The 20762-nt window shown below is 42.0% G+C and overlaps 1 protein-coding gene and 1 pseudogene across 36 annotated transcripts in view; both read right to left on the bottom strand.

Moving 5' to 3' along the window:
• The window catches only part of LOC138763207 (contactin-4-like), a 2221540-nt gene that overhangs the window by 194497 nt on the left and 2006281 nt on the right, over positions 1-20762 (bottom strand). The gene's annotated exons all lie outside the window — the stretch shown is intronic.
• Positions 18237-18788, bottom strand: LOC138762990 (large ribosomal subunit protein uL5-like; annotated as a pseudogene).

Below are 20762 nucleotides of genomic sequence, written 5' to 3'. Positions count from 1 at the left end.
CTTCAAAAAATATTTAAAGGAACTTCTACTGAAATTAAGCTTACCTACCTCATTTCTTTCCTGCTGTGATATTCAGTATTATACAATAAGTAAAGTCTTGCATTTCGATAGCGAGAACTCAAAAATCCACTGTGATTAAGATTCCTTCTGTGTCCGTTAATTCAGATACTTTTATTCCAAGCCTTTATTTAAGATGTTTTGTTCGTTTTCTGTTGTTTTCTATAAATTCTGCATTTATTTGGGATGAGACCAGCTACTGTTTCTCTGGATTGTATTCATTGACGAGTAGGTGATCTGGCTTAGTGTTGAAGGTACAACTAAGACACTTCTTTAACCGAGAGAGCTGAAACTATTTCATACGGGTGAAGAGGAAATGCAAGAGGTGTGACTTGATTTCTCCCTCACTATTGAATACATTGCATTCAATGAATTTTTGAAATACTAGAAGAAATTTATGGTGTTGTTTGCTGTTGCTGTATTGATGCAGAAAATAAGGGGTAAATGATTAACAGTGATATTAGCAGGCTGCAGAGCAAACTATAATATTGTCATTTGCTCATTTCACTTGCATGGGTAGTCTTATGCCATTACAGTTTTGCATATCTTTAAAAGTAGGACTACTTTTGATTGGATGTGTTTCTCACACTTGATAACCTATCAATGCACTTTATTGTCAACAGGAACATCAATGCACCTTTGATTATAAGTGAATCAACAAGATGGCAGATAGAAATGTCTTCATCTCCTTCATTTATAATGAGGTCCACTGATGTCACTTAAGATTATGGCATCAAGGCCAAATCTATTTAATAATTATTCTGCTGCAATCCAGCTTGGGCCTATTTTAAAGGACACTGAAAGCTCTGATCCTCATCCAAAAATAAAATAGCAACTAAATTTTAATGACTCTTCAGTGTCATTGAAAACAGCTGGCTTATTTATACCTGGAACATTGTCCATAAAATAGGATACAGAGACCCAAATTTTCCAGAAGTTGGGGTGAGGGTGGCAGATCACAATGCACTGGATTTAATGTACTGGATTTAATCTTCTTTGGCTTGGCTTCGCGGACGAAGATTTATGGAGGGGGTAAAAAGTCCACGTCAGCTGCAGGCTCGTTTGTGGCTGACAAGTCCGATGCGGGACAGGCAGACACGATTGCAGCGGTTGCAAGGGAAAATTGGTTGGTTGGGGTTGGGTGTTGGGTTTTTCCTCCTTTGCCTTTTGTCAGTGAGGTGGGCTCTGCGGTCTTCTTCAAAGGAGGTTGCTGCCCGCCAAACTGTGAGGCGCCAAGATGCACGGTTTGAGGCGTTATCAGCCCACTGGCCGTGGTCAATGTGGCAGGCACCAAGAGATTTCTTTAGGCAGTCCTTGTACCTTTTCTTTGGTGCACCTCTGTCACGGTGGCCAGTGGAGAGCTCGCCATATAACACGATCTTGGGAAGGCGATGGTCCTCCATTCTGGAGACGTGACCCATCCAGCGCAGCTGGATCTTCAGCAGCGTGGACTCGATGCTGTCGACCTCTGCCATCTCGAGTACTTCGACGTTAGGGTTGTAAGCGCTCCAATGGATGTTGAGGATGGAGCGGAGACAACGCTGGTGGAAGCGTTCTAGGAGCCGTAGGTGGTGCCGGTAGAGGACCCATGATTCGGAGCCGAACAGGAGTGTGGGTATGACAACGGCTCTGTATACGCTTATCTTTGTGAGGTTTTTCAGTTGGTTGTTTTTCCAGACTCTTTTGTGTAGTCTTCCAAAGGCGCTATTTGCCTTGGATTTAATGTACTGGATGGAAAATGATTGTTCTTTGTTGAAAGTGATTGTTCTTTGTTGAGTACCACATTCAGAGTTAAATTTCTGAATGTTTATTGTGGTATTTTAAATAATCCTTTTCTAAAGTCACTCAAATACATTCATACACTCTCTTGACTTTCCATGACAGCATTATGGTTACTTTTTATGATCTTAACTTTCTTGGAAAGGTTAAAAACATCATGGAAGCATAATGGCAAAAGTGTGGACTGAGAGGAGGATTCAGAGAGTTTCACGCAAATGCAAAGGAAAAGAGGAGGAAAATAAAATATATTGCTGAAACATTTGTTTATATATATTGGTAGGAAACAGCTGAAAGGTGGAATATTTTTATAAAGCAAGAAATGCTTGGCGAGATCTACATGTCCTTCTGCTGAACTACTGAAAGGAAAAAATGTAATAAAGGGCTTCACAAATATTTTATTTTAGCTTTTATTTTAAATTGCAAGAAGATTTGAGAACAGTACTCCATTGATACTGAGTTTTACACCTAAAATGATTTGTCAAGATCTAGCCTCTCCACCTCACGAAGGAAATACTTCTTTGTGGTTGTTGGCAAATGCCATTGCTTTGCGACTGACTGCAGATATTGGGGAATTGAGGGATGAAATGAAGGTCCATCAGATTGATTCAGGTACTTATTGCAGAACAGAGTGACACAGTTCTATGAAAGTGACAACGCAGGTAGATAGGATGGTGAAGATGGCATTTGGTACACTTGCATTCAATCAGGATATTGACTATTCCACCAACTTCATGGTTTGTTATCTGCATTACATAATGCAGTCTCCTGGATGTGCAGAATAGACATCTAATCCCAACACTTGTGCAATGGTGTCAGTCTCCCTCATATGGTACTGATGTAAAATCATTGAACTGTAACATTAATTCCAATTCTGTCTCCATAGATGCTGCGTGATCTATTTCCATCATTTGTCATTTTTAATTTGAATTTCCACTGCTTCCTAAATTTTGCTTCTGATTCTCCACTTTGCACCTCTGGGTGGCATTCTCTAAATTATTTTGATCAATCACAGCATCTGCTCTGACATTATTGCTCAAAAATGCAACCCAATGAAGTCAATGGTAACAAGCCAATATCCACAGGCTCCCAACAACTTTTCTGGCACCGTTGCAAACAATCCTGACATTAATTTTTGGCATTCTTTACCCAGGGTTGTGGAGGCTGGATTATTAAAAGTACATGTATTCAAAATGGAGGTTGATTATTTTTTGAAATATTGGGGAATTGAGGGTGATGGGGAACTGATACAGAAGAGGAATTGAGGCTGACAAAGGTCAGCCATGATCATACTAATTAGCAGGGCAGGCTTCAAGAGCCATGTGGCAGGTTCCTGTGATTACTTTATTGTGTTTCCTATAATAAGGAACAATTTATTGTAGGCTTTTGGATGGTTTGCTCATTTTCTTTGGAGATATTAATACTTCTGAAAGACCATGTGAATGATTCTTTTTCAAGTGTGAGCACCTGCAACAATCAATCAGTGAACTGCGTTTCAATTTGAAACATTTATGTTGACAATTTTTTCTATTGCATCCATACAAAACTTTGTGATGCACTTAAGAAAAGGCAAAGCTGCTGCCACAAAGACAAATAGGTCTATGTCGAGAGGTCTCTCTGTGGTTGTTGGCAAATGCCATTGCTTTGCGACTGACTGCAAATTCTGGTCCATGACAATTTCTCCATTTGACTACCTTAAATGCTGGTCAAATCCATGTATATATTTTGCTTTCTTAAAAATGTTGATCATCAACTTAAACCATTAATATTTTCTATCTTGTAATTTTAGGAATTCTTTACGTGGATTATTAAACCCAAAAAACAGCCAAATTCGCAACAGAAATTCAAAGATCAATTGTAGCACCACAGTGCCACTCAGTGGCCAACTCTTGATATCATTCTCATTGTTAGGAATGACTTTCCAAAAGGTCAGTTGTCAGCCTCCTGTGCTCCAGGGAAATAAATCCCAGCTGAGCCAGCCTCTTATTGTAACTGAAGCTATTTGGAGCCGGTAATATCCTTGTGAATCCTTTCTGCACCCTTTCCATTTTAATGACATCCTTCCAAAAGCTGGATGACCAGAATTACATAAATTCTCTCAATCTGGCATCATCAATGCCCTGTACAGCTGTAACATGACATCCCAACTCCTGTACTGAAATAATCATCAGTATGTTCACCATCTGCTCCATAAATTCAGAATACAGTATCAAAATATCAGGGGAATAAAATCAACTTAACCCATCAAAATAAACCAGAAACTTGGATATTAGTTATCAATTGGCAATTCATTTGTCAATGTTTAAAAGATGGATAATATCAGCAGAATTACTACAGGGAAAATTCCCTTAAAGTTATCATTATCTGCAGCAAATAGAATCTGTTCAATAGAAACATTTCACTAAACCTATGATTCAATGAGTTTAATCAGTGATCATGACATTATTAGTTATTTTTGTTGTGAAATTATTTAATCTAATCCAAATACAGTTATTCATTCTAATCTTTGGACAAATAAAATTTTGAAATTCATTAATGGATCATTATTTGAAGACTGTTCATCATAAATATGAAACATGACATCTTAATTCTAGCCACATTAAACACATCAAAATTTAAAGCTCGTAGACTTTTTCATTTTCATCTTTGTGCAGCGACTATGAGATACCACATTGATAGTCTGAGTTAATAACCCCAATTAAACGTGATAACTGGCTAAAATCGCAACCTTAAATTTAAGGTTAGCGATTTTAGCCAATTATCCCCTGTGATCAGTAACTCTTAGCTGCAGCACAAAGATGAAAATAAAAATGTAAATGGAAACATACCTTAGCGGAACAAGAAATAATCCTCACCTCAGCCCCTCAATCAGCTAGCTGGTTTTGTTCATTTACATGTTGGAGGAGATGCATGATTCAGATAGCAATGCAGGGTGGTTCCAGCTCTGTGAGGGATTATGGGTTTTGAAGACAGTCATTTATTTCACATTAAACTAGCTGCTACTGGAAGAAAGTGTTGTTTCAACAAAATGTGTAAGTACGTTTTAACAGGGGAAGGAAGGAGAAGGGAGGCTATTTCATTGTAAGTGTAATTTCAGTGTAAATGTGAGTGCAAAACATAGAAGTAAGTTTTAACAAGGGAGGGGGATGCACAATTTCAATGCTTGTCATAGATGCTATGTTCCCTAGATATGCCATGAGTAATCACTGAATACATAGTGATCTGAGAAATCTAAGATAATTTTGCTAAGAATAATTAGACTATTTCAAACTTACCTTAAAAGAAATGCAGGGTCAGCATCAGAAACTCTCTGGGGGGGGTGGGGCACATTCCCCCTCATTGCGCATGCGCCAGCTGGCATGATTTAAGGCCCCTTTTAAAATAAATGCTACTGGCCTCGCAAAACCTTAATCTGGCACTCCCCTAAAAACTAACCAAGTAGCAAACTCCAAGACCTGGGCTTCAATACCCCACTGTTCAATTGGATCCGCAATTTCCTTGCCTCCAGACACTAATCAGTATGGATTGGTAAGAACATCTCCTCGACACTTTCAACAGCACCAGAACACCACAGGCTATGTACTGAGTCTCCTGATCTTCGTGCTTCACATCTATGACTGTGTAGCTTGGTATGACAACCACACTATTTACAAATCTGCAGATGATGCCTCCATAGTAGGCTGCATAAAGGGCAGATTGAAAATATGGCTGAATGGTGTAGTAACAACAATCTCTCACTGAATGTCACCGAGAACAAGGAGCTGATTGTAGACTTTAGGGAAGAAAATCAGAGGTGTATGATCCAGTGATTACTGGGAGATCAAAGGTGGAGAGGGTGAGAAAATTTAAATTCCTGAGAGTCACTATCTCGGAGGACCTTCCCTAGATTCATCGAACCAATGTCATCATGAAGAAAGCACATCAGCACCTCCACTTCCTCAAGAGTTTGGTTCGGTAGATCATTGGAAACCTGAGCAAACTTCTACAGATGTGTAGTGGAAAGTTTGCTGACTGGTATGGGGGAACCAATACCTCTGAATGGAAATCCCTGCAAAAGCTAGTGGACACAGTCCAGTACATCACAGGCAAAACTCTCCCCAACATTGAGAACATCATAGAACATTGCTGTTGTAAAGCCAAAGCAATCATCAAGGGCATGTGTTCTGTTTTCACTGCTGCCATCAGAAAAGAGGTATAGATGCCTAAGGATTTGTACCACCAGGTTCAAGAAGAGTTGCTACTCCTCAACCATCAAACTTAATCAGAGACTCATTTAAGGACTCTTACTTTACACATTATTTATTACTAAATCTTTTTTTTTGTTCTGTATTTCAACAGTCAGTTTGTTTACATTTCTTTCTTCATTATATTTGTGTCTTTGTCTACTGTAGTGGTACACCACAGGCCTACTGTAGGGGGCAATCTCTGTACCTGCAGGTGTGTACTGCCGGCCTACTGCAGGGGGAAACCTCTGTACCTGCAGGAGGTAAGGGGGACAGGACAACACCTGGCTGGCTGTCAATCAGTCGACCTGAATGGATCAAGCCACACCCAGTCGGGTGTCAATTACCCTCCGGGATATAAGCTTGCGCCGGCCTCCAAGTCTCATTCAGAGTTACTGCAGCAACATCCAGCCTGGCTCTGTGGAAGTCTTTATTGATTAAAGTCTATCTTTATCTTGTGTGTGTTGGGTTCTGTCTAACAGCACACCACAATTTATTCAACAAAGACTTTTTTCCCACGGCTGCTATGGAAAAACTCCTGAGCACAGGGAGCCTCAAATTCGACCCACACCACCCGAAAGCCCAGACACGCTTCGAGATCTGGAGGCACACAGTCTAAGCAATCATCGAGCTGCATGCAGGCGGCATCTGTACTCAGACCGGAAGAAGTTAATTCTACTCCGATCAATGCTGGGTCCCCATGCTTTCCAGGCAACCAAAGGCTGCTGCAAGTACAAAGAAGCAATGGACACTCTCGAGACCTTGTACAAGCCCCCCATGAATGCGGTCTTTGCGAGGTACCTCCTCATTACCTGAGCCCAGCAACCTGGGAAGATGGCTGAGTATTACCTGGGGCACCTGCGAGAATTGGCCCAACCATGCCTGGCTGAACCCGGGATAGGCAAGAGGAGGTTGAGAGGCTGATCCTAGACACCTTTGTCTGAGGGCTACACTCGAGGGCCATCCAGCAGAACTTGCTGGAAGATAGCATCTACGCCCTGGCCAAGACTGTGGAAGTGGTCCGAACCCTGGAAGCTGCAGCCCTGCATATTGAAGCCTTCGATTCCAGGCTCCCCCAGGGCTGCCTCACACTGCAGCTACAGCCCTAGACCAAGCTGGGGAAGAGAACATCGCTCCAATGGGCACCCAACGCCCCTATAAGTACTGTGGGTCAGATCGATGATCGCACCAAAACTGCCCAGTTAGGAATAAGTACTGTTCCCGATGTGGCATGAAAGGCTACTTTGCTAAAGTGTACCTCTCAAAGCCAGCCAGCAGCTCAGCGGCCCTCTATGACCTCCCCACCTCTCCCACGGACCCCTCCACATGTGTGTGCTGGGCGACGCCATTGTCCCTGTGACCACTTCCACCTTCCCCGACCCTGACATTGCAGCATACAGCCCTAGCAGCGACAATCACCGGGTGTGCCGCGTGCACCTGGACCATCCCCCGCTCTTGCCAGCGCCGCTCACCGAAAACTACATTGACATCATTTCCGGCTTACGGTGTGACATCACTTCTGTCAGTGTGACAAACATGGCTGGGGAAGGAGGCCAGCCATGCCTCTGGCCCCCACGAGGTGCCGCCATCTTGGGCCAGGTAGAGGCCGACACGGAGGCCTTCCGATGATGATGGGGATGACGTGGTCAACACGGACGATGACCAGGCTGCCCCACTGATGCTCCCCATGCCTCTGGACACCATCAGTTGCCACACCTCATGACTGACGACGACATGGTCAACATGGGTGATGATCAGGCCACCCTATTGACGATCCCCACACCTCCAGGCACCATAAATTGCTGCACACAACTGGAGAGCAATGACTCCGACCCCAAGAAGGTCCTGGCTTCTACCATTCTGACCAGGAACATCCCCCACGACCTCAAGCGTTCTATGATGGACGTGGAAGTCAACGGGCAGGTAACAAAGTGCCTATTCAACAGTAGCAGCACTGAGAGTTTCATTCACCTGAGTGTGGACCACTCTCTGAAACTAAAAGTCCACCTCACCTCCTTCTCAATCGCCCTCGCTGCCAAGGACAAGACTGTTGGTACCTTCAGGCGCTGGTCGGCAGATATAATGGGGGAGGGGAGACATACATAGGGTTTAAGCTCCTGGTCATGCCAAAAATCTGCGCCCCAGTCCTCCTGGGCCTGGATTTCCAGTGGTACCTTCAGAGCTTCACCTTTGCCTTCGGGGGGGCCCCAACCTTCACTCACGCTACACAGTGCACCGACCTTCCAACCCCGGCCAACCTGCGGCTTCTCCACACTACGCATCACCCCCCTGGTGCTCTTTGCACACCTTAAGCCAGGCTGCAAGCCAATTGCCACCAGAAGTAGGCGCTATTGCTCCGCAGACTGAGACTTTATCTAGGCTGAGGTGCGGCGGCATCTGGTGGAAGGAGTCATAGAGCCCAGTAACAGCCATTGAAGAGCTCAAGGTCTGATGGTCAAAGAGGGAAGTAAGACGAGGATGGTCGTGGATTACAGCCAGACCATAAACCGGTACACCCAACTGGATGCCTACCCCTTGCCGAGGATAGCCAACATGGTCAACGAGACAGCCCGCTACCAGGTTTTCTCTACGATTGACCTGAAGTCGGCTTATCACCAAATCCCCATCCACCCGAGGAACAAGTCTTACACTGCCTTCGAGGCGGAAGGGCGCCTGTACCAGTTCCGTCAAGTTCCCTTTGGGGTCACAAACAGGGTGTCCATCTTCTAGCAGGAGATGGATCGTATGGTAGACCAGCACAAGCTGAAGGCGACGTTCCCTTATCTGGATAACATCACTATCTGCAGCCGTGACCAGCAGGACCACAATGCCAACCTGGAGAAATTCCTCCAGATGGCAGGGGAGCTGAACCTCACTTACAACAAGGAGAAGTGCGTGTTCAGCACCACCCGCCTCGCCATTTTGGGGTATATCGTGGCCCATGGGGTCATTGGCCCAGGTCCAGAGCGGATGCACCCATTAATGGAGCTACCTCTTCCCCCAATGCTAAAGGCCCTCCACAGGTGCCTTGGCTTATTCTCCTATTACTTGCAGTGGGTTCCCTACTTCTCGGACAAGGTCCAGCCACTGGCCCAAGCTACAACTTTTACCCTCCCACCTGAGGCGCAGGCAGCTTTCATGAGCATTAGGCAGGATATCGCAGATGCCATGATGCAGTCTGTGGATGAGGACTCCCCCTTCCAGTTGGAGAGCGATGCCTCTGATGTAGCCCTCGCCACTTCTCTCAACAAAGGGGGGGGCATCACGTTGCTTTCTTCTCTTCTTCTCTAGGACCATCCACAGCTCCAAGCTAGGCTATTCCACCATTGAAAAAGAGGCCCAGGCGATTGTGGAAGCAGTCCGCCACTGACGCCACTACCTGGCCGGCAGGAGATTCACCCTCCTCACTGACTAGCGGGGCGTGGCATTCATGTTTAACACCGCCCACAAGAGCAAGTTCAAGAACGACAAGATCTTGCGCTGGAGAGTCGAGCTGGCAACCTACAGCTACGACATCCAGTACCACCCGGGAAAGTTTAATGACTCCCTCGATGCCCTCTCTCGGACTTGTGTGTCTATACACGTCAACAAGCTGCAGGCACTGCATGAGTCCGTCTGCCATCCGGGAGTCAGCAAGCTGTATCATTTCATTAAGTCCCGGAACCTGCCGTATACCATCAGGGACATGACTGAGGCCTGCCGGGTCTGCGCGGAGTGTAAACCCCACTTCTTCCACCTGCCCCAGGCCCATGTTGTAAAGGCCACTCAGCCCTTTGAGCGCCTCGGCATGGATTTCAAAGGGCCCCTGCCTTCCACGAACCGAAATGTCTACTTCCTCATGGTAGTGAATGAGTACTCCCTCTTCCCTTTCGCTATCCCTTGCCCGGACCTCCACGGCCACCGTCATCAGGGCCATGGAGTAGATCTTCACCATGTTTGGATATCCCGCTTTCATCCACAGCGACCGGGGTGTTTAGTTTTATGAGTGACGAACTGCGCCAGTACCTGACAGCGAGGGGCATTGTGACTAGTTGCACGACTAGTTATAACCCAAAAGGCAATGGGCAAGTGGAACGCGAGAATGGGGTGGCCTGGAAGGCAGTCCTCCTGGCCCTCAAGTCAAAAGGGTGAATACTGGCAGGACACCCTGCCCGAGGCACTCCATGCCATTAGATCACTTCTGTGTACGGCTACCAACGAGACCCCTCATGAACACCTGTTTTCATTTTCCAGAAAGTCGGTGACTGGAATGTCCCTCCCAGCATGGCTTCCATCCCCGAGACCAGTTCTCCTGTGTAAGCATGTACGGTCACACAAGGCCAAACCCCTGGTCGAGCAGGTTTTTCTCCTATATGCAAACCACAATTATGCATATGTTAGGTTCGGCAGTGCCAGGGAGGACACTGTCTCAACCAGTGACCTGGCACCAGCAGGAGCACCCACCATTCCACAGCATCCTTTAGCCCAGGACGATGCTGACCGGGCATATATCCCCATCCCCAGGCTGCTATGGGGAGCACAGGACCTCCTTGACCATGAAGGGTCAACTTCAGCCATGGGGGACGAACCTGCCCCCCCACCTATCCAATATGACTCTCATATCTCGATCCCAGCCCCCTCGGCCACCCCTCCACGCAGTACCACACCAGTCACTCAGACCCCTGCCGCCAGCCCCCCCACTTCTCCTCCGACCAGTGACCAGGATCCAGTCCTACGATGGTCACAGAGACTCCGACGGCTGCCAGATCGTCTCAATCTGTAAATATTGTATTTATGGATACTGGGTACGATTCTTTGTTACTGCGCCCCCCCCCCCCCCCCACCGGGATGAATGTGGTGGTACACCACCGGCCTACTGCAGGGGGCAACCTCTGTACCTGCAGGAGACAAGGGAGACAGGATAACACCTGGCCGGCTGTCAATCAGTCGACCTGAATGGATCAAGCCCTACCTGATCGGGTGTCAATCACCCTCCGGGATATAAGCCTACATCGGCATCTGAAGTCTCACTCAGAGTTACTGCATCAACAGCCAGCCTGGCTCTGTGGAAGTCTTTGTTGATTAAAGTCTGTTGTACAGTCTTTACCTTGTGTGTGTCTGCTTCTGTCTAACAGCGCACCACATCTACATATTTCTTTTTAAGTACAATTTATAGTTATTGAGAAGTAGAAATTCTGCCTGGACTGCAGGAAAAAAGAACCTTAGGGTTGTATGTGATGTCATGGATGTTCTCTGACAATAAATTTGAACTTTAATCTTGATGGAACTTACAGTGGGAAGTTCAAATCTCCCAATCTAACAAATGTAAGTTATTACAATAGAGGAAGGCCAGCAAATGCGCAGCTGACTGATTCCTGAGAATGGCAGGACTTGCATATGAAGAGAGCTTCTGACAATTCGACTTATAATTAATAAACCTGATAGGATTAGATCGATTAAAAGAAGGACACTGACAAAGGGGACTTTTCTGAAGTGGGTTGTCACAGTATAGGCTATTTAGGACAAAGATGATAACTTTTTCAGCTAAAGATTGGTAGATCTGTGGAATCTCTGGCATAGAAACCAGTGGACACCAAATAATTCAATAAATTCAAGGAGTTAAATGTGTATAATATCAAAATAGACAAGGGCGATGAGTAGCAGGCAGGAACATAGTACTGAATTTGGATTTAAACAAAAGAATCTGCAGATGCTGGGATCTAGTGCAATACCTAGAAGTACTGGTGAAACTCAGCAGGTTACGCATTATCCATGTGTAAAAGGTTATCAAAGTTTCAGGTGTAAGCACTTCCTTAGGAATGAGATTATTTAACACTGAGAACTTATTGTGGAAGCAATGATATCTTTACAAAATATCTGTGGAATTGAAATCAGAATTCACAAATAGGCTTCTTAATTTCACAGTACAAGATAAATATACATAAACTAAAGAATCAATCATCACTGTTAATTAGTTAGACATTATCTGTTATATGTTGTAATATCCTTTCTAAATCCTTCTTTAATTGAACATCAGTCTGCAAGGCCAAGAAGTTGAAGCAGAGTTAGGATTGCATCAATGCAAGTTGGTGTTCTGATGGTAGGCTCTGTTGATACCCATAATTCATACAAGGACAAATCTGAAATTGAGGAATAATTCCAGAATGATACCAAGTGTTAAACTTTCTGAGGGTTCACTTTGTTAATGTAAAATCTTATCCATCATACATCAGGGTTGATGGGAAATTGGTGAATACATTAGATCGCTCCAACCCTGGATTATGCATTAACATCTTAAATAAAAAGGCTCTTGAGATTTCATCACTGTGTCCAACATTTTTGATTGTGCCCAAAACAGGCAAAGAGAATTTCAATAAATGTTAAGCCTTTTCTTTTTAGAATGGAAGTACCATTGAAGTCATTAAATATAAATGCGAATAGCTTTACCAGCGTACAGTGGGTTCCTTGATCATCCTAGTCTTCAATTCAAATTACAACCATAGCCACTTCTTAATCATTACCTCAGGGGAGCAATTCCAAAGGCAATTTGCTTTGTAAAATAGGTTATATTGAAAGTGTGATGAATTATTTGGTTTAATTTATGAACATGCAATTATTAAACAGATGGGGAAGCAAATATTTACAAGCTGCATATTTTTCCTTGTATTTCCATTGAAACAACAGGTCATGCATGGACCACACTGCTATTATTGTTGAACTTCAGAATGCACATCAGATTGTGAGAAATATGCCAATAGGAAATGGCATTTTGCTTTTCGAAGATTGTTCAGTAATTCAGGCAAATGATTCTTGCTCAAATGCCAACCTTTACCTCAATAAATAATAATAGAATTTCACTTAATTGTTTTTATAAATGGAAACCGCCTTAATTAAAATTCCACCTTCCATTGCCTCGAATCATAAGCTGGCTTACATTAAGTTAAATATCGATAAAGTGAAATTATGCTTACAATGCAGAAAACAAAGTCACTAGATTGTACAGAGCAAGATACTCCTGAGCAGCAAAAAAAACCCCAACCAGTTAATGGTTTCAGATGCAAATTTAAAAAAAAATTGGCAAATGTTGGGAAATACCAAAGTATTTAAATCAGTGTTGCCAAGTCTGGTACTTCCGTCTGAGGTGGCAGAAAAAAATCTGACCTAAATTTTTATTTATAAAACTAAACTTAATCACAATAATTTATTTACAAAGAAAAAAAATGTCCAACACCTTTTCATAAAATATACACTTCCAGTAATGTATATTGTTACATTTGTTCTCCATTTAGTACCATTGCCACCAATGTGGCATCTTATAGTTACTTACACTTAGGTTATTTAGAGGGACTTTCCCTTGGTCTTAATTTCTCATTGCCTGGTAACAGAATGACTCTAGAGTATAGCCTTTCTCACGTTGGCTGCGCCAAGCCTCAGTGAATTGTGCAACATGTATTCCTGCAGCCTGGAATGAGCCAGTCAGCAGCATTCCCTCACCGACATCTCCATGTGCTGAAAAACAAACAAGTTTCAGCCAGACTAGTCGGCGTCTTTCACTGAGTTGATGGTCTTTTGGCAGCTCTGGATGTCTGTCTCTGCATGCATTACCACTGCATGGAATGAATCGTGACAAAGACTCCAGCATACTTCTCCACAAACTCTTTGAAAACCTGCATTCTGAATAGAGATGGGCGACTGTGTTCACCCACTGCAGTCATCTCGGGGACAACTTGTGATGTGAGTGATATTTCTGTCGTACAGGAAGGATCTGAGCAGAAGGGCTCGTCTCACAGTAATCCAGGCCAAGTCCAGGTACTTAATAGTGAGCAATGGTGATGAGGCATTCTGCCAGATGTCCTGGACAGTCAGCTCAGGGAACCACACCACAGTATCCATTGAGTCCTTGTTGCTCAGTGTCTGCCAGGCATTCAGTGCTGAATTCAGCCTGATGTACTTATGGTCAAAGATGTTTAGAAAAAGTTGTCCTCAAGGATAGGTAATAAGGCAATGTTCAGATGAATGGGAAATTGTGAGCTAATATAAACAATTAGTGGTGTTCATCTTAGAAAATTAGATTGGATTAATGCCAATTATTTCTGCTGAGACAGGCAATCAATCAATGAATTGGACCATTCGACAAAATAAATACATAAGGTTGATGGATTTGAACCATGAAATCTTAGTCATAATATGAGTTGAATATTAAATTCAATTTATATTAATAATAATGACCACAGTAAAGAAGAATTCATTTTTTGGTCAAATACTGCAGCAAAAGTTGAGTGCTGCAGTCAATTTTCTCTTTGTAGAGCGCGTCAAAAGAACCAAAGATTTTATTAACTAAAAGACGGGAGCATATCACAAGTAGGTCGACCAGTCCAGGATGACCTGGTCTGGCTAGGAGCAATCCTTTAAGACCTGCCAGTAGGTGTGGCTACGCTCTCAGTCAATCACAGTCATCCTACACTACAATCTGCACATATACACATTGGTGATAGAATCTGTACTATCACACTCTTACTGCCATTAATTTTGTATGACTTTGTCAAATGATTCACTGCAGATAATTGAGCATACATTATCACAGTATATGTATTCCTTGCTTCTCTAAATAACTTAATAGTTTGCCGAGTGATTAGATGAACATGAACAAGTTGGTAATTCTCAACCAAACAATGAACAAACCAACAAACAGCTTCATGTCTGAGGGTTCAAAAACTAAATACGATGCCCATAAGTTATGCGCAGATGAGCAAACAAAACAATGGTAAGAATTAGGGTCTTCTAAACTAAGTAGCTGAAATTCCAGTGCATAAAACAGTAAATGTACCCATCAATCAATCTTTGCCCAGGATTTAAAATCTTTCATGATGGGAGGAAGTTCAATTTGCAACAAAAGGGGGAAAAATTATTTTTTAGCTCCATATGGGGTAAAACACTGTTTGTTTCAATTCAATTGAGTTTAACTCTTCACAACTTATTCAAAGACTTGGCAGCTTTCATAAGAGAAAGTGAAAGGAACAGCATTTGCATCCACTGATCCATACACCAACCCTTTCTGAGTCTTCACTGTTGTCTCCAATCTTCCCCTCTTTGAGACAGAAACCCCTGTCTTCAATAGAGGCCTCAACTTTGCCCAAACCTTTATGGGTTCCATCTTCACCATGATGCTAAATTCGTCTTCCATCATCTCCATCTCTGAGCCAATTTCTTCAACAAGTTTCCTCCATCCTCCACTAAGGACCCATTCTCCTGCCTTAAGCCTTCTTCCTCCTTTTAGACACCTAATTTTGGCCTCCTGAATATTTTGATTTTCAACTGCCACTGACCACAATCCAGTAACTGCCCTCCATTCTCTCTGCACCAATCCCAATCTCAGGAACAAACACTCAGACAATGTAAATGCTGTCATAGTCTAGTGAGCTGACCTCAAATTTGCTGGGGCAAACAACAGCTCTCAAACTCTTCAGTTTACCATTTTAACTGGATCCCATCAAAAAAAAAACAGGCCACCATCTCCTAGACCACCAATAACCTCATCACTTCCAGTAATCTCCCTTACACAGACAGCATCTAATCTCATTGTCTTTTCAATAATTTTTATTAAAATTGAAATTTCACATCCAAAAAATACAGAGTATATATGGATAAATGTTAAAAGTCCAAAAAGATACATTACACTTAAATTATATATAATTTCATTCGATTAAACAAATTATATTATATTGATATTTTATTATTCTATTATTAAAATGAAAATCTCAACCCACTACCAAGAAAGAAGCTGTTTGGCCAAATAAAGACAGGAAGGCAGAATTTGTATCAGAGTGATAAATTACCTCATTAGTCAACAGCTCTACCTTCATAATTATGAAAGTCATTCAAAAAGGGTCTCCACAGTGTTTGAAAATTTGAATTCAAATTGGAAATTGAGCATTGAATCTTCTCTAAATTTAAACATGACATCACAAAGCGATTAAACTTGAATCAGTGGGGTAACGTCCCTCCATCTGATCAACACTGCCCGTCTAGCCATAAAAGAAATAAAACCTAATACATGCAGCTCAGATGCTGTTAAGGTTATGTCACTCTCTCCAATAATACCAAAGAAAGCAGTTAAAGGATTAACTTTAAAATTAACTTCAAAAAGTGAAGAGAAAGTTTGAAATACTTCTTTCCAATATTTTCAAGTCTCTGACATATCCAGAAAATATGAATTAATGAAGAATTTCCACTGTTGGATTTATCACAATGAGGATATACATCCGCATAAACACGAGATAGTTTGACTTTGAATATGTGAGCCCTCTGAACTACTTTAAATTGTAGGAGGGAGTGGCGAGCACATAAATATGATGTATTAACCAATTTGAAAATTGCATTTCAAGTTTCTTCAGAAATTAAAAGCTGTTGGTCCTATTCCCAGGTTTTAAAAATTTTTTTTATCTGAGGGAGCCTCTCTTATTCCCAATATATCATGAATTTTAGATATTGGACCATTATAGAAAGGTTGTAAATTAAACATTAATTCAATTAAATTTTTATCAGTCCTCTTAGGAAATGTATGTAATTGAGATTGTAAAAAAATCTCTAATCTATAGATAAGAAAAAAAAAATGAGTATTTGGTCGACCCTAATTAACTGAAAATTGTTCAAAAGAAGCAAGGCTCCCCTCAACAAACAAGTATTTAAAACATTTAAGGCCCAATCTATACCATTCTTTAAAAGTTACATCAATCATGGAAGATTTAAAGAAATAATTAGAAAAAATAGGACTAGAAAGAGAAAATCTCATTGCACTGCTGGTTCTCTCCCATCTATGATCCACAAACCCAAATGTCCCAGTAGAACCATTGACTCAACCTGCTCCTGCCCAAATAAACTGGTTCTGTATTATCATACCTCAAGTTCATTTTGTCCCCCTTGGTCCGGTCGGTCTCTTCTCATTACATCCAAGACACCTTTCAAGACATCTCACATTCTTTCCATCACATTGACAATTTTCAATTCCCTGGGCTTAATTGACTCATTATCACCATGGATGTCCAGCCCCGAAACAGTTTCATCTCCCCTAAAGGTCTCAAGCCTCTTATTTCTTCCTTAATAACAGAGTTAACCAGTCCCTCTCAACCACCTGGCAGAACTTGTACTTACCCTCAGTAACTTCCTCTTTGGCTCATCCCACTTTATCCAAATGAAGCATTTAGCCAGGGGTACAGACATGGATCCAACAATGGTTGCCTTTTCATTGGCTATGGGTAATAATCCATGCTGTAAGTCTATACAGGCAGGCTTCTCAACTCTTCTTCCATTACACTGACAACCACCTTGGTGCAGCCTCCTGTACCGATGATAAGCTCATCATCTTTATCAATTTTGCTGCCAACTTCCACCCTGAATTCAAATTAATTTTGTCCATCTCTGTCAATTCTTTCCCCTTGATCTCTTTGTTTCTATTTTGCTAAACAAACTACCTTTAATAACTTTTTTAATACCATTAACTCTCGCAGTTACTGCCACAAATTGCTCCACAGCAGATGCAATATCACGCAGTCTCCTCTCAGCTCAGAATCACCGAGCTTACAGAAGGGAAATAGATCAACTAGTTGAGTAGCAAAACTAAGGAGCTTTTTGTGGACTTCAGGAGGGGAAAATCAGGAGAACACAAACCAGTCTGCATTAGAACTTAAAATTCTTGAGTGTCAACATCTCTGAGGATCTATCCTAGGGATCTATCCATATTGATGCAATCATGACAAAAGCTCACCAAAGGCTATACTTCATGAAGAGTTTGAGAATATATGATATTTCATCCAAAACATTTAAAAATTTCTACAGGTGTACTATGGAGAGCATTCAGGCCAGTTGCATTACTGTCTGGTATGGAGGTGCCAATGCATAGGGAAAAAAAATTACGGAGAGTGATGAACTTGGCCAGTGCCATGATGGGCATCAGAGGACATCTAGAAGAGGTGGTGTCTAAAGAACACAACCTTTATCCTCAAGGACCTTCACCACCCAAGCCATCCCCTCTTCACTCTGCTACCATAAGGAAGGAGGTTCAGGAGCCTTAAGACAAACACGCAGTGGTACAAAAAACAGCTTCTTCTCCTCTGCCATCAGATTTCTGAATGGACAATGAAGCACAGACACTACTTCACTTTCTCTTCTTTTTCACTAATTTATTTATTTTTAAAATGTAATTTATGGAAATATTTCCTTACATGTTATTGCCAATAAATTCTGATCCTGATGGAACCACCTCAACGATTCTTCATTGGAAATTGTGTTCTTTGAACTGATGTGTCTTCCTTTGACCTTCATATCAGAAATGCTGAAATCTGATTTTACCATGACCACGTAAAAATCCAGACCATAAATTCCAATGCTGGGATCATATCTGATCCATGCATCAATGTGTTCTTGGATCCCAAAGCTAAATTTCTCTGTATTACAAAAGTTTTTCTTCCTCATTCATACTTCTGGAACATTACGCCCTTCTCTAAAATTTCAAACAGCTTTGGTCCCTTAAATTGTGCAATGATTCTCATTTCTCCAAATGCCAAAGGACCACACTGTATAACAAGCTTTTGAAAAGTGGTCAGTGAGTTTATCTAACACTTTAGCAGTTCTGGTGATTCAGTCATCACTTTCACCAACACAGATATTCAGGCATACTTTCCTAATGTGGAGTGTACACATAGGATTTTCATTCTTCTCACCCACATTGCTGCAGCATTTCTCCGATTCTGTCATCCCCTCAATTTCCATCTTTTTAATGTTCTTATTCTGAAGCTTTGGCGGATGTACAGTATATTTGTGGTTGCAGAGAAATATTATCTTTTAATTGTTCTCATATTGTGCCTGGTTCCCACTTGCCAGGTTTCAACAAAGGAAAAGATAAAAACAGAATCATGTTAATGGCTTTTAATGACCTGATTTCAAATGCACAGTCAATCGTCAGTGCTCATCAAATCACAGCACAAAACCTTTAGTAATGAACCAGTAACACTTCCAGCCTTTGAGCTTTATTTTTTTTGTCAAATGGAAATCAAGGAAATGGAGAATGAATTACCTCTGATATTTGAAGAAAATCAAAATGGGGATCAACATTTAAGCTGAAAATTACACAGGCAGTTCTTTGATTACTTGCTGTACATTGTTAAATTGATTGTGACTGATTTTCTTTGTTCCACGAAAGCTTATTCATAGCTTAGATTTGTGATGCCACTCAGTTGAGTATCTGGTTAAGGCTAGACTCAAAATCAATTAACTTTGCTTACAAGTTAATCAGGAAAATAAAAAAGTCAGACACTATCTCATAAAAAAGAAAATAAGCTTAACTTTTAACATCAATTCACAAAAGAGCTGCAGAAACTCCGTAAGGTATGCAGTATCCATAGGAAGCAAAGATGTAAGCCAACAATTTGGCCGTGAGCTATTCATCAAGGTATATATGGTCTATGTGAGTATATGGTTCCAGAGCTTGTGAGCTGCAGGGAGTAGTGAGAGAGATATTGAAAAGAGGAGAACATCTACAGGGTAGGCATCCTTGAAGAGACCACAATGGAGAAGCTGAATAGAGTTAAAGAAAAAGTCTATAGATGCTGTGATTGTAGTTCAACACAAGAGTGTTGGACAAACTCATCAGGTCATGCAGACTTAATGAAGGACTCAGGCCCGAAAAGTTGGAACTCACATTCACGTGTTTTGAAAGGCTGGTGTTGAGGCACATCAGCTCCTGTCCAATTTGCCTACCACAGCAACAGTTCTATGGCAGATTATATCTCACTGGGTCTACAAAAAACCCTGGAACACCTGGACAGCAAAGATGTACACATCAAGATTCCCTCAAAACTGATTAGCAAACTCTAAGACCTGGGCCTTTATAAGAACATCTTCTCCACAATATTCATCAGTACTAGAGCACCACAGGACTGCGTTCTTAGCCCACTTCTCTACTCTTGTTACACTGATAACTGCGTGGCTTGGTATGGCAACAACACCATCTACAAATTTGCTGATGATACCATAGAAGTGGGTTGTATATAAAGGGGTAATGAGTCAGTTTACAGGAGGGAAATTGAAAAGTTGGCTGCAGTAAAATACAGAATTCTGCATACTGCCTACCTTATTAAAAGGCTCAAGCTTGAAACATTGACTATGTATCTTTGTCTTTGCTATATACAGTACACTGACCTGCTGAGTTTCTCCAGCATTGTGCTTTTACTTCAACCACAAAGTCTGAAGACTTTTGTGTTTTACGACAGAAACCTGCATATGTCATGATTAAAGTAAAAACACAATGCTGCAGAAACTCAGCAGGTCAAACAGCATATTTTAAATAGCAAAGATAAAGATCAAGACCAAAGCATATATGAAGCATATAAGGATAACTGAGGAGGTAGTGATGGCTGTGTTAAAAAAGATAAAGGTGGATAAATCTCCCGGACCGGACAAAATATTCCCTAGGACACTCAGGGAGGCTAGTGGACAGTTAGTGGGGCCATTAACAGAGATATTTAGGATGTCGCTGGCCACGGGGGTGGTACCAAAGGATTGGAGGGTGGCGCATATGGTTCCTCTGTTTAAGAAAGGGTCCAAATGCAAACCTGGGAATTATAGGCCTGTAAGTCTGACATCTGTGGTGGGCAAGTTGATGGAAAGTGTTCTGAGGGATGTTATTTACAAATTTTTGGAGGTACAGGGATTGATAGGGAGTAATCAGCA

The sequence above is a fragment of the Narcine bancroftii genome, chromosome 5 (assembly GCF_036971445.1).
Source record: "Narcine bancroftii isolate sNarBan1 chromosome 5, sNarBan1.hap1, whole genome shotgun sequence".
NCBI classification, from domain to species: domain Eukaryota; kingdom Metazoa; phylum Chordata; class Chondrichthyes; order Torpediniformes; family Narcinidae; genus Narcine; species Narcine bancroftii.
Note: the sequence above shows the minus strand (reverse complement) of the source record. Positions and strands in the feature narration are given on the sequence as shown.